At 42.4% G+C, this 12657-nt stretch overlaps 1 long non-coding RNA gene across 1 annotated transcript in view; it reads right to left on the bottom strand.

The window, feature by feature from the left end:
- Positions 1-4131, bottom strand: part of LOC129644591 (uncharacterized) — a 29361-nt gene extending 25230 nt beyond the window's left edge. Inside the window, exon 1 of the long non-coding RNA XR_008710857.1 lies at positions 3930-4131. This is a non-coding gene — a long non-coding RNA (uncharacterized LOC129644591). The remainder of the gene's footprint in view (positions 1-3929) is intronic.
- Between the last annotated feature and the right edge of the window lie 8526 nt (positions 4132-12657).

The following is a 12657-nucleotide window of genomic DNA, read 5'->3' as shown; positions in this document are numbered from 1 at the left end:
TGGAAACACAGTTCAGTTCAGTCCCTTAGTCGTGTCCGACTCTTTGCGACCCCATGAATCGCAGCACTCCAGGCCTCCCTGTCTATCACCAACTCCCGGAGTTCACTCAGACTCACGTGACTCAGAGGTTAAAGCATCTGCCTGCAATGCGGTAGATGTGGGTTCGATCCCTGAACTGGGAAGATCCCCTGGAGAAGGAATTGGCAACCCATTCCAGTATTCTTGCCTGGAGAATCCCATGGAGGGAAGAGCCTGGTAGGCTACAATCCATGGGGTCGCAAAGAGTCAGACACAACTGAGCTACTTCACTTTCCTTTCACGTCCATCAAGTCAGTGATGCCATCCAGCCATCTCATCCTCTGTCGTCCCCTTCTCCTCTTGCCCCCAATCCCTCCCAGCATCAGAGTCTTTTCCAATGAGTCAGCTCTTCACATGAGGTGGCCAAAGTACTGGAGTTTCAGCTTTAGCATCATTGCTTCCAAGGAAATCCCAGGGCTGATCTCCTTCAGAATGGACTGGTTGGATCTCTTTGCAGTCCAAGGGACTCTCAAGAGTCTTCTCCAACACCACAGTTCAAAAGCATCAATTCCTCAGCACTCAGCTTTCTTCACAGTCCAACTCTCACATCCATACATGACCACAGGAAAAACCATAGCCTTGACTAGATGAACCTTTGTTGGCAAAGTAATCTCTCTGCTTTTCAATATGATGTCTAGGTTAGTCATAACTTTTCTTTCAAGGACTAAACGTCTTTTAATTTCATGGCTGCAGTCACCATCTGCAGTGATTTTGGAGCCCAGAAAAATAAAGTCTGACACTGTTTCCCCATCTATTTCCCATGAAGTGATGGGACAAGATGCCATGATCTTCGTTTTCTGAATGTTGAGCTTTAAGCCAACTTTTTCACTCTCAACTTTCACTTTCATCAAGAGGCTTTTCCGTTCCTCTTCACTTTGTGCCATAAGGGTGATGTCATCTGCATATCTGGGGTTATTGAGATTTCTCCCAGCAATCTTGATTCCAGCTTGTGCTTCTTCCAGTCCAGCATTTCTCATGATGTACTCTGCATAAAAGTTAAATAAGCAGGGTGACAGTATACAGCCTTGACGTACTCCTTTTCCTATTCGGAACCAGTCTGTTGTTCCATGTCCAGTTCTAACTGTTGCTTCCTGACCTGCATACAGATTTCTCAAGAGGCAAATCAGGTGGTCTGGTATTCCCATCTCTTTCAGAATTTTGCACAGTTCATTGTGATCCACACAGTCAAAGGCTTTGGCATAGTCAAGAAAGCAGAAATAGATGCTTTTCTGGAACTCTCTTGCTTTTTCCATGATTCAGTGGATGTTGGAAATTTGATCTCTGCTTCCTCTGCCTTTTCTAAAACCAGCATGAACATCTGGAAGCTCATGGTTCATGTATTGCTGAAGCCTGGCTTGGAGAATTTTGAGCATTACTTTACTAGCGTGTGAGATGAGTGCAACTGTGCGGTAGTTTGAGCATTCTTTGGCATTGCCTTTCTTTGGGATTGGAATGAAAACATACCTTTTCCAGTCCTGTGGCCACTGCTGAGTTTTCCAAATTTGCTGGCATATTGAGTGCAGCACTTTCACAGCATCATCTTTCAGGATTTGAAATAGCTCTACTGGAATTCCATCACCTCCACTTGCTTTGTTCGTAGTGATGCTTTCTAAGGCCCACTTGACTTCACATTCCAGAATGTCTGGCTCTAGGTGAGTGATCACACCATCATCATTATCTTGGCCGTGAAGATCTTTTTTGTACAGTTCTTCTGTGTATTCCTGCCACCTCTTCTTAATATCTTCTGCTTCTGTTAGGTCCATACCATTTCTGTCCTTTATCGAGCCCATCTTTGCATAAAAGACCCCAAATAGCCAAAGCAGTTTTGTGAAAGAAGAATGGAGTTGGAGGAATCGACCTTCCTGACTTCATATTATACTACAAAGCTACAGTCATCAAGACAGTATGATAGTGGCACAAAAACAGAAATATAAACCAATGGAACAAGATAGGAAGCCCAGAAATAAACCCATGCATCTATGCGTCCCTTATTTTTGACAAAGGAGACAAGAATATACAATGGGGCAAAGACAGCCTCTTCAATAAATGGTGCTGGGAAAACTGGACAGCTACATGTAAAAGAATAAAATTAGAACACTTCCTAACACCATACACAAAGATCAACTCAAAATGGATTAAAGACCTAAATGTAAGACCAGAAACTATAAAACTCTTAGAGGAAAACATAGGCAGAACACTTGATGACATAAATCAAAGCAAGATCCTCTATGACCCACCTTCTAGAGTAATGGAAGTAAAAACAAAAGTAAACAAGTGGGACCTGATTAAACTTAAAAGATTTTGTACAGCAAAGGAAACTACAAGCAAGGTGAAAAGACAATTCTCAGAATGGGAGAAAATAATAGCAAGTGAAACAACTGACATAAGATTAATTTCCAAAATATACAAGCAGCTCATACATCTCAATGCCAGAAAACCAAACAGCCCAATCCAAAAGTGGGGAAAAGACCTAAACAGACATTTCTCCAAAGAAGACATACAGATGGCTAACAAACACATGAAAAGATGCTCAACATCACTCTTTATTAGAGAAATGCAAATCAAAACCACAGTGAGATATCACACTAGTCAGAACGACCATCATCAAAAAGTCTACAAACAAGAAATGCTGGAGAGGGTGTGGAGAAAAGGGAACGCTTTTGCACTGTTGGTGGGAATGTAAATTGATACAACCACTATGGTAGACAATATGGAGATTCCTTAAAATCTAGGAATAAAGCCACCACCCTGAGGAAACCAAAATTGAAAAAGACACATGTATCCCATTGTTCATTATAGCACTATTTACAATAGCCAGAACATGGAAGCAACCTAGAGAGATGTCCATCAAGAGATGAATGGATAAAGAAGTTGTAGTACATATACATGATGGAATATTGCTCAGCCATAAAAAGGAATGCATTTGAGTCAGTTCTGATGAGGTGGATGAACCTAGAACCTACTATACAGAGTAAAGGGAGTCAGAAAGAGAAAGATAAATGTCGTATTCTAATGCACATATACGGAATCTTGAAACATGGTACTGAAGAATTTATTTACAAGGCAGCAATGGAGAAACAGAAATAGAGAATAGACTTATGAACATGGGGAGAGGGGAGGAGAGGCTGAGATGTATGGAAAGAGTAACATGGAAACTTACATTACCATATGTAAAATAGATAGCCAACGGGAATTTGCCGTATGGCTCAGGAAACTCAAACAGGGGCTCTGTATCAACCTAGAAGGGTGGGATGGGGCGGGAGATGGGAAGGAGGTTCAGAAGGGAGGGGACACATGTACACCTATGGCTGATTCATGTTAAGGTTTGCCAGAAAACAACAAAATTCTGTGAAGCAATTATTCTTCAATTTAAAAAATAATTTTAAAAAAATCACAGAGCATTCAAATTTCAACACCAGTGAAGTTGTATTGGACCGCAGCCATGCCGGTTCCAGCATGCATGTCCTATGACTGCATTCATTCTCTTAACAGAGGATTGAGTAGTTGCAATGGAGTCCAAATGGCCCACAAAAGCAAAAACTACTTACTATTGTCATTTAGGTAAGGTTTTCCAACCTCTCCTCTAGGTAATCAAGCAACACCAAGGCAGTAAGAGGACACCAGCTGTTATTATTCTGAGTCTGATCAACAAAATGAAGCACTGCAATGCTGTGATGATAGAACATTTGACACATGGATCGAGGCTTTCAAGAATGAGGAAGGAGCCAAGAGACATAAGATCTGGAAGGTATAGCCGGAAGATGAAGGGAACATCCACTACTGACTTCAGCTTGAGGCACCGGAGTGGGTGGAGAGAGCAGAGTGCATGTGGGTCTCTGAGGAACCACTACCTGGATCAGGGCCTCGGAGCGGGAGCAGGTAGAAAGGTCTACAGAGCTGCCACATCCTCCAAGCCAGTCAGAGAATCTCCTGAGAACCAAAAGTGAGAGCTTCTCCCTTCACTTTTCTTTCCAAATCTCAGCAAGTTCTTCCTGGCAGTAAACTCTAACCCATCATCATTAAGTCACTTCCACCTAAAACGTTCCCACTTCCTGCTTTGGCGCTGTGCTGCATACTTTGTAAACTTGTCTCCCTTAATCCACTCAATAATCCTTTCAGGATGGGAGATTTAACTTCTTTTTATAGATGAGGAAACTAAAGTGTGAAGCAGTGAAGGAACTTGTTCAACTTCACAGCGTGAATGGCTGAGCCAAGGCACAGATGTCTGTTCCGTGTGACTCCCAGCCCCAGCTCACAGATCACGGTGCCATCTGCCAAGCCAGGCTCCTCTCAGACCCTGCTTCTAGAACCCTTCCCTTCCCTCTGGCAGAACCCTTTGTTTGCAGGTAATCTAATTTACTCACAACCATACTTCCATTCTCCCTCCTGCAAATGAGACCTTTGGAGAGTTCTAAATTTAACTAGATTTCACTAAACTTTCCTGATCATAATATTAACTGCTGATTTCACCCCAGATGGGGGTAGGATACATTGTCCTGGTTCTTTCCTGCACAGCATCAGTTCAGTTCAGTTCAGTCACTCAGTCATGTCCGACTCTTTGCAACCCCATGAATCGCAGCATGCCAGGCCTCCCTGTGCATCACAGACTCCCAGAGTTCACTCAGACTCACGTCCATCGAGTCAGTGATGCCATCCAGCCATCTCATCCTCTGTCGTCCCCTTCTCCTCCTGCCCCCAATCACTCCCAGCATCAGAGTCTTTTCCAATGAGTCAGCTCTTCACATGAGGTGGCCAAAGTACTGGAGTTTCAGCTTCAGCATCATTCCCTCCAAAGAAATCCTAGGGCTGATCTCCTTCAGAATGGACTGGTTGGATCTCCTTGCAGTTCAAGGGACTCTCAAGAGTCTTCTCCAACACCACAGTTCAAAAGCATCAATTCTTCAGTGCTCAGCCTTCTTCACAGTCCAACTCTCACATCCATACATGACCACAGGAAAAACCATAGCCTTGACTAGACGGACCTTTGTTGGTAAAGTAATGTCTCTGCTTTTGAATATGATGTCTAGGTTGGTCATAACTTTCCTTCCAAGGAGTAAGCATCTTTTAATTTCATTGCTGCAGTCACCATCTGCAGTGATTTTGGAGCCCAGAAAAATAAAGCCTGACACTGTTTCCACTGTTTCCCCATCTATTTCCCATGAAGTGATGGGACCAGATGCCATGATCTTCGTTTTCTGAATGTTGAGCTTTAAGCCCACTTTTTCACTATTCATTTTCACTCTCATCAAGGGGCTTTTTCGTTCCTCTTCACTTTCTGCCATAAGGGTGATGTCATCTGCATATCTGAGCTTATTGATATTTCTCCCGGCAATCTTGATTCCAGCTTGTGTTTCTTCCAGTCCAGAGTTTCTCATGATGTACTCTGCATAGAAGTTTAATAAACAGGGTGACAATATACAGCCTTGACGTACTCCTTTTCCTATTTGGAACCAGTCTGTTATTCCATGTCCAGTTCTAACTGTTGATTCCTGACCTGCATACAGATTTCTCAAGAGGCAGATCAGGTGGTCTGGTATTCCCATTTCTTTCAGATATTTCCACAGTTTATTGTGACCCACACAGTCAAAGGCTTTGGCATAGTCAATAAAGCAGAAATAGATGTTTTTCTGGAACTCTCTTGCTTTTTCCATGATCCATCGGATGTTGGAAATTTGATCTCTGCTTCCTCTGCCTTTTCTAAAACCAGCTTGAACATCTGGAAGTTCACGGTTCACGTATTGCTGAAGCCTGGCTTGGAGAATTTTGAGCATTACTTTACTAGCATGTGAGATGAGTGCAACTGTGCGGTAGTTTGAGCATTCTTTGGCATTGCCTTTCTTTGGGATTGGAATGAAAACATACCTTTTCCAGTCCTGTGGCCACTGCTGAGTTTTCCAAATTTGCTGGCATATTGAATGCAGCACTTTCACAGCATCATCTTTCAGGATTTGAAATAGTTCAACTGGAATTTCATCACCTCCACTAGCTTTGTTCGTAGTGATGCTTTCTAAGGCCCACTGGACTTCACATTCCAGGATGTCTGGCTCTAGGTCAGTGATCACACCATCGTGATTATCTGGGTCGTGAAGATCTTTTTTGTACAGTTCTTTTGTATATTCTTTCCACCTCTTCTTAATATCTTCTGCTTCTGTTAGGTCCATACCATTTCTGTCCTTTATCGAGCCCATCTTTGCATGAAATGTTCCAGTCAATTCATCTACCCCACTAGAAGGTCTCAAGATACAGCTTAGCCCAAAGTGTTCCTGACTATGAAGCAAAAAGCATTCTCAACAAGCAGCCAACTCAAGCGACATGAGTTTTAGTAAACTCTGGGAGTTGGTGATGGACAGGGAAGCCTGGTGTGCTGCAGTCCATGGGGTCGCAAAGAGTTGGACACAACTGAGCGAGTGAACTGAACTGAACAAGTAGCCTCCTCTCCTAACACAGCATAGGCTAAGAGCCAAGTGTGGGTTCTGGCATGAGATTACCTGTTTTAATCTAGGGTCTACCTCTTACCGCCTATGCAGGATCTAACCTCTGAACATTAGTTTTCTCATCTATAAACTAGAGATAGTAACTATATATATTTCATAAAGTGGTTGTGAGGATTAAATAAATTAAGACATAACAAATAACTTAACTGCAATGCAGTACTTACTATAAGCCCACATAGTTGTCTATGATTATTATTATTTTCATAAATCTAAGACATCAGAAAATACTTGCCTTTCAAAAGCAAGTGCAATTTCTATCCAAGCAGATCAATCTGAACAATTGTTTCTGGTATGATGAAACAGTTTCTCAGTATTATGAGGATAAAAGTAATGAATAGTAGTTAGCCAGTATGGCGCCTTGTGATTTTGAAACAGCTTCCTCATTAATCATAAGCATGCAGAATCATTTTTTGTTCATGGACTAAATCTTCAGTTAATGGATTCTGAACCAGGGCTATGGTAGAGCAGCCAGAAGGGATGTGAATTTGTGAAGAAGCAGAAGTGGAGAAGGGCTTGAAAAGCTGCTGTTCAAGAGCTAATGCCTGCAGGACTCATGCAGCTGATCTGCATGCTAATCACCTCACCAGAAACTACATTCTGCAGGGCAGACACCGCAGCACTGACAGTCTCCCTCTTCCCCCTCGGGTCTCTTCCTCCTGCTTCCGTATCTCCATCACCCAATCTCTCTGTCACTACAAAAGAAAAAATTCCACCTTGTACCCAAAATGAAGCAAGAAATTTGGGACTAGTGGGTCTTTTATAGTGTCTCCATGGCTGGAAAGCAATTGTCAAAATGGCCCTTGGGACCCAGACGCACTAAGTGGCTTTAAGCGAGAGAGTGACATGGTCAGATTTGAATTATAGAAACATCCACCTGGAAGCATGGGGAAAGGGATTGAAGAAGGATTAGCCTGAAAGCAGAGCTTCTGTTATAATAATCCAGGGCAATGAATAAGGTGCTATAAAATGAAGAGAAAGGGATAGATTTGAGAGACAGGAATTAAAATTTAAGACTGATTGGATAAGGAACTAAGGGAAAAAGAGGAGTCAAGGATCACCCCCAAGTTCCTGTCATGGTCAATTGGATCCTCTGGAGCTAGAGATAATTAGTAATTCAAATGATCATTTGATTAAATGGCCTCACACACCCAATTCATTAACACAATAGGTCAATATATTAACATTAAAACTATTCATCATCAGACACTGAAATAAATGAATGGGTGACATGGGAATTCAGGAAGCAATAACCTACTATCTATATGTGCTATGCCAGATACCAGCAAGGATACAGAGATCAATAAGACACATAACACAATGTTTGCAAAGCAAAATTGGTAAGTATTACAATAACGTAAAAAGAATGATTATCAGAAGGTAGGGGAACAGGAGATTAATTCCAACCTACCAGAATAAACAGTGACTTTAGAAAAAACTATGACCTTGAAGGATCCTTGAAGAATGAACAGAATTTTGACAGACACATAGGTAAAAGAGACATTCCTCATTGACGAAGTGGTTTAGCGAAACCTCACAGGTTTGTGGATGTACTCACCGTACACCAGGAAGGCCAAGTGTTAAATTTCTTCTCATCTTTAATGTTAGATACACTAGCAATAGAATAGGAGCTCAAAGTAACACATTCAATGTACAGATCAATTGTGAAATGCAACTCACTCTTGTGTTGTTTAGTCACTAGACTTAGACTTGGTTTAGACTTAGTTTAGTTGCTAAGTCAAGTCCGACTGTTTTACAACCCCATGGACTGTAGCTCGCCAGGCTCCTCTGTCTATGGGGTTCTCCAGGCAGGAATACTGGAGCGGGTGGCCACTTCCTCCTCCAGGGGATCTTCCCAACCCGGGGATCAAACCTGCGTCTCCTGCATTGGCAGGTGATTCTTTGCTACTGAGCCACCTAGGAAGCCTACTCACTTTGAGTAGATAAAAGTAAAAAGAGAAAGGGGTAACGTGGTATCAAAGAAAGCCAAGTATGACAGAAGAATCGTATTTTCAGGTGGAGCTAAAGCAAGAGACACATCTAGGAGCAAGAGTTTATACTCCATCTTGGGGACAATTGTGGAGCATTCCAAAGCTTTTGAGGAAAAAGTGATGCTCTCAGCCTGTGTTTTAAGATGATATCTTCAGACTAAATCACTGATGCCTCCAATGGTAAAGCATCTGCCTGCAATGCAGGAGACCCAGATTCGATCCCTGAGTCAGAAAGATGCCCTGGAGAAGGAAATGGCAAACCACTCCAGTATTCTTGCCTGGAAAATTCCATGGACAGAGGAGCCTGGTGGGCTACGGTCCATGGGGCCACAAAGAGTCAGACACGACTGAGCAACAGAGTATGTAGGCCTTTCTAGAACTGGAAGTGCTAATTGGTGTCAAATTAACCAAATATGGAATGTGTAAAAAAAAAAATACACATAGCTCCCTGGGTTAAAGATTCAACCTGCCAAACAGTTTGAGAATGTAATGTCACCTTTCTTCGGAGTCCTTTAATTATATCTACTGCTCAAACTAATAAAGAAATTAGTTGCCTCTCATGACTCTTAGAGAAATTCTTCATTTAAATCCCTTTTTTATGACTCCTTTTTCTAAGGTCTTGATCCCTTTTCACCATCCTTGCAAAAATTAAAAAAGAAAAAAAAAGACAACTCTGAAAGTGAAATTTACTTAGGGTGGAACAAGACATATTACTCAGTGATCTTTAATCAAACCAGTTGTTCTGGCCTTCCCCCATGGTCCAGTGATTAAGAACTGTCTGCCAAAGCAGGGGACACAGGTTTGATCCCTGATCTGGAAAGATCCCACATGCTGCAGGGCACCTAGGCCCGCCAGCCACAACTACTGAGCCCTCACGCCTAAAGCCTGCTCCACAAGAGAAACCGCCACAGTGAGGAGGCCGTACACCACGGCTAGAGAAAGCCCGCGTGCAGCAAAGAAGACCCAGTGTAGCCGTGACTGAGTAACTTTTTTAAAGATAGACAAATAGGTTCATAAAACAGAATGGAGAGCCTGGACAAAACTTCACAAGTATACAGTCAGTTAATTTTTGGCAAAAGCACCTAATCAATCTAATGAAGGTAGGAAATTTTCCCACATCTACATATATCCATATGGAAGAAATAAACCTTTGTTATTTTAATCCCTACCTCATCCTATACAAAAGCTTAACTCAAAAGGGATCATAAGCCTAGATGAAAAAGCTAAAACTATGAAAATTCTAGATTACATGGGAGAATACTTGGCTGAGGTAGATTAAGTTTTCTTAAGTAGGACACAGAAAAGCAATAATGAGCAATGCTACTTGGCATTTACCCAAAGAAATCAGACATTAAAATCCATACAAAAATCAGCACACAGTTGTTTACAGTAGATTTATTCAGAGTTGCCAAAACTTGGAAGCAACCAAAATGCCCTTCTTTAGGTGAGTCTTCGTCCCATTCAGTGAATGGATAAATAAGCAGTGATACATCCGAACAACACTCTTCAGAGCTAAAACAGAAATATATTGCCACAAAAAGACACCCAGGACAGTTAAATGCGCATTACTAAGTGAAAGAAATCAATCTGTAAAAGCTACATTCTGTGTGATTTCAACTACATGACACTGGAAAAAGCAAAACTATGGAGACTGAAAAGATGAGTGCTCGTCAGATCTGAAAGGAGGGAGGATAAAAAGGCGGAGCACAAGGACTTTGAGGGCTGTGAGACTATTCCGTGTGATACTCTGATGGTGAATATGTGCTTTAATTATACATTTATCAAAACCATCAAATGTACACTGAAAGCAAATTCTAATGCAAATGGTGGGCTTTGAGTAATAATGACATGTCAGGGCAGGTTCAGCGATTGTAAGAGACGTGCTACTTTGGTGTCAACTGCTCATGGTCGGAGAGGCTCGATCTGTGTGGCGGAAGGGGCAGACAGAAACGCTCTATTTTCCCTTCAGTTTTGCTATGAATCTAAACCTTCTCAAAAAAAAAAAAAAAAAAAGTATGTAGCACAGTCCCTGAAAAATAAAAGATTTATTTCACAGGATCATTGAGCAAAAAGTCATAGGTCAGCTCCATGCAGGATTCCCTTTTATAAACTTTCCTTCAGAGACAACAAATACAGTCTAAACTCTAAGGGGATGTGGGTTCCCATGTGAAGCATCACTAGGTTGATTTAAAGGCTGATAGCTATGCCAGTCAATATAATTTAGGAACCTTGGACAAATTAAGGGTGAGCAGGGTTTGGAGAGGGTCTTGAGAATATATTTCACAGGGGGGAAAAATTCAGTAAATTGATCAACCAGAAGATTAGATTTCAAATAACTTCCTATTTGGAGGAAGAAAGGAAAGTGAGCTGGAAGACATCATAGCAGGTTCACTGGCACTTGACCTTCTATGAAACTGTACTGCACATCTTGCTCAGAAATGATGGGTGTGTCTGACTGTACCGGGGAATCAGTACGTTTACAGCCTCCCCAAGGAATTCTGATGCTCACCAAGGTTACACAGTCACCACTCAGAGTGCATTACCCCTCTGCTAATAACCTCCCAGGAAACCTGGGTGATATATTTTGCAGATATGTTTTGCACAATGTCTTAATAGCTGATACAAAAACTATTTTCAAGAAGGAAAGTGTTTTTATTTGCAATATGCCACTTGGAGAAATAGGTGACACCTCAAGTTATGAATATCTGCAAGGGACAGCGTGGCTGACCTGCTGTGGAGGAGATGGGAAGAAACTGGTTTTGCTCCTGCCTGGAGAGGACAGGGACAAGACGGAAGTAGGGAGGGCAGAGGAGGAGGAGGAAAGCCCCCCAATGGGTAATGTTCAACTTGGAGTTGTGTTTTTGAGACATCTATCCCAATTCAGAATCCCCACCATCATTCTCATGCTCGAAGCCTCACTAAGTCTACGGGCACAGAAATTGCCTCGTGGACAGAAGCTTTTGTGGAAACCAAGAAAAGCACAGAAGTCCATGCCTGGGTCCGTGTGTAGAGAAAATAAGGAGGATCTTATCGGATGGCACGCTGCCCAAGGAGAGAGGGTCGGAGACATTCAAAATCAGGATATTTTAAAATTTATTTATTTTTAATTGAAGGGTAATTGCTTTACAACATTGTATTGGTTTCTGCCATCCATCAACATGAATCAGCCACAGGTACACATATGTCCCCTCCCTCTTGAACGTCCCTCCCACCTCCCACCCCTTCCCACCCCTCTGGGTTATTACAGAGCCCCTGTTTGAGTTTCCTGAGTCATGAAGCAAATTCCCACGAGCTCTCTATCTTACATACGGCAGTATATGTTTCCATGCTACTCTCTCCACTCGTCCCACCCTCTCCCTCCCCACCTCCTACCATGTCCATAAGTCTGTTCTCTATGTCTTCGTCTCCATTGCTGCCCTGCAAATAGGTTCCTCAGCACCATCTTTCTCGATTCCATATATATGCCTTAATATACAATATTTGTTTTTCTCTTTCTCAAAGTTGGGATTTTTACAGAGTGAAAGACCCTCTGGAGCTTTGCAGGAGTCCTGTAAACTTCCCCAGGATAACTATTTAAGAGCTGGACCAATATCTCCTGGATCTGAAGGAGGAGGAAGACTCCAGTTGCTATCTGACAGTCACACACGCAGCATCCTGGTCAACAGAAGCTGAGGACCCCTTCGAGAGATGCCTCAGGTAGAAGGATATGTACTGAAGCTGGGTTCTGCCTGTGTACATTATTAATTTTGGGTCATCTGAAGGACAAGCTACAAAACCATCCACAATAAACATTCTGGCCACTCCTCTGATCAGAAATCTACTGCTTGTCTTTTTTACAAATGACATGCAGGAGATAAAGGCAGCAGCAAGGCATCAATTTATAGAATGAGATTCTAAAAATAAATAGTGTACAGTGGTGATGACTGGCAGAATGACAAAGGGAGGGGGAGGGGGAGGGGAAAGAGCTCTTACTGGTCCTTACTAGCTAAGCACTCAGTCCCCCGTTCGGACAGCCCTGAGGGAGAGCTCGTCTAAACTGGCATATCCCGTGACAGGCTGGGATCACCAATCCTGGTGGAAGGGCAAAGCCCCTCTCC

The sequence above is a fragment of the Bubalus kerabau genome, chromosome 2 (genome assembly GCF_029407905.1).
Source record: "Bubalus kerabau isolate K-KA32 ecotype Philippines breed swamp buffalo chromosome 2, PCC_UOA_SB_1v2, whole genome shotgun sequence".
Lineage (NCBI taxonomy): Eukaryota > Metazoa > Chordata > Mammalia > Artiodactyla > Bovidae > Bubalus > Bubalus kerabau.
Note: the sequence above shows the minus strand (reverse complement) of the source record. Positions and strands in the feature narration are given on the sequence as shown.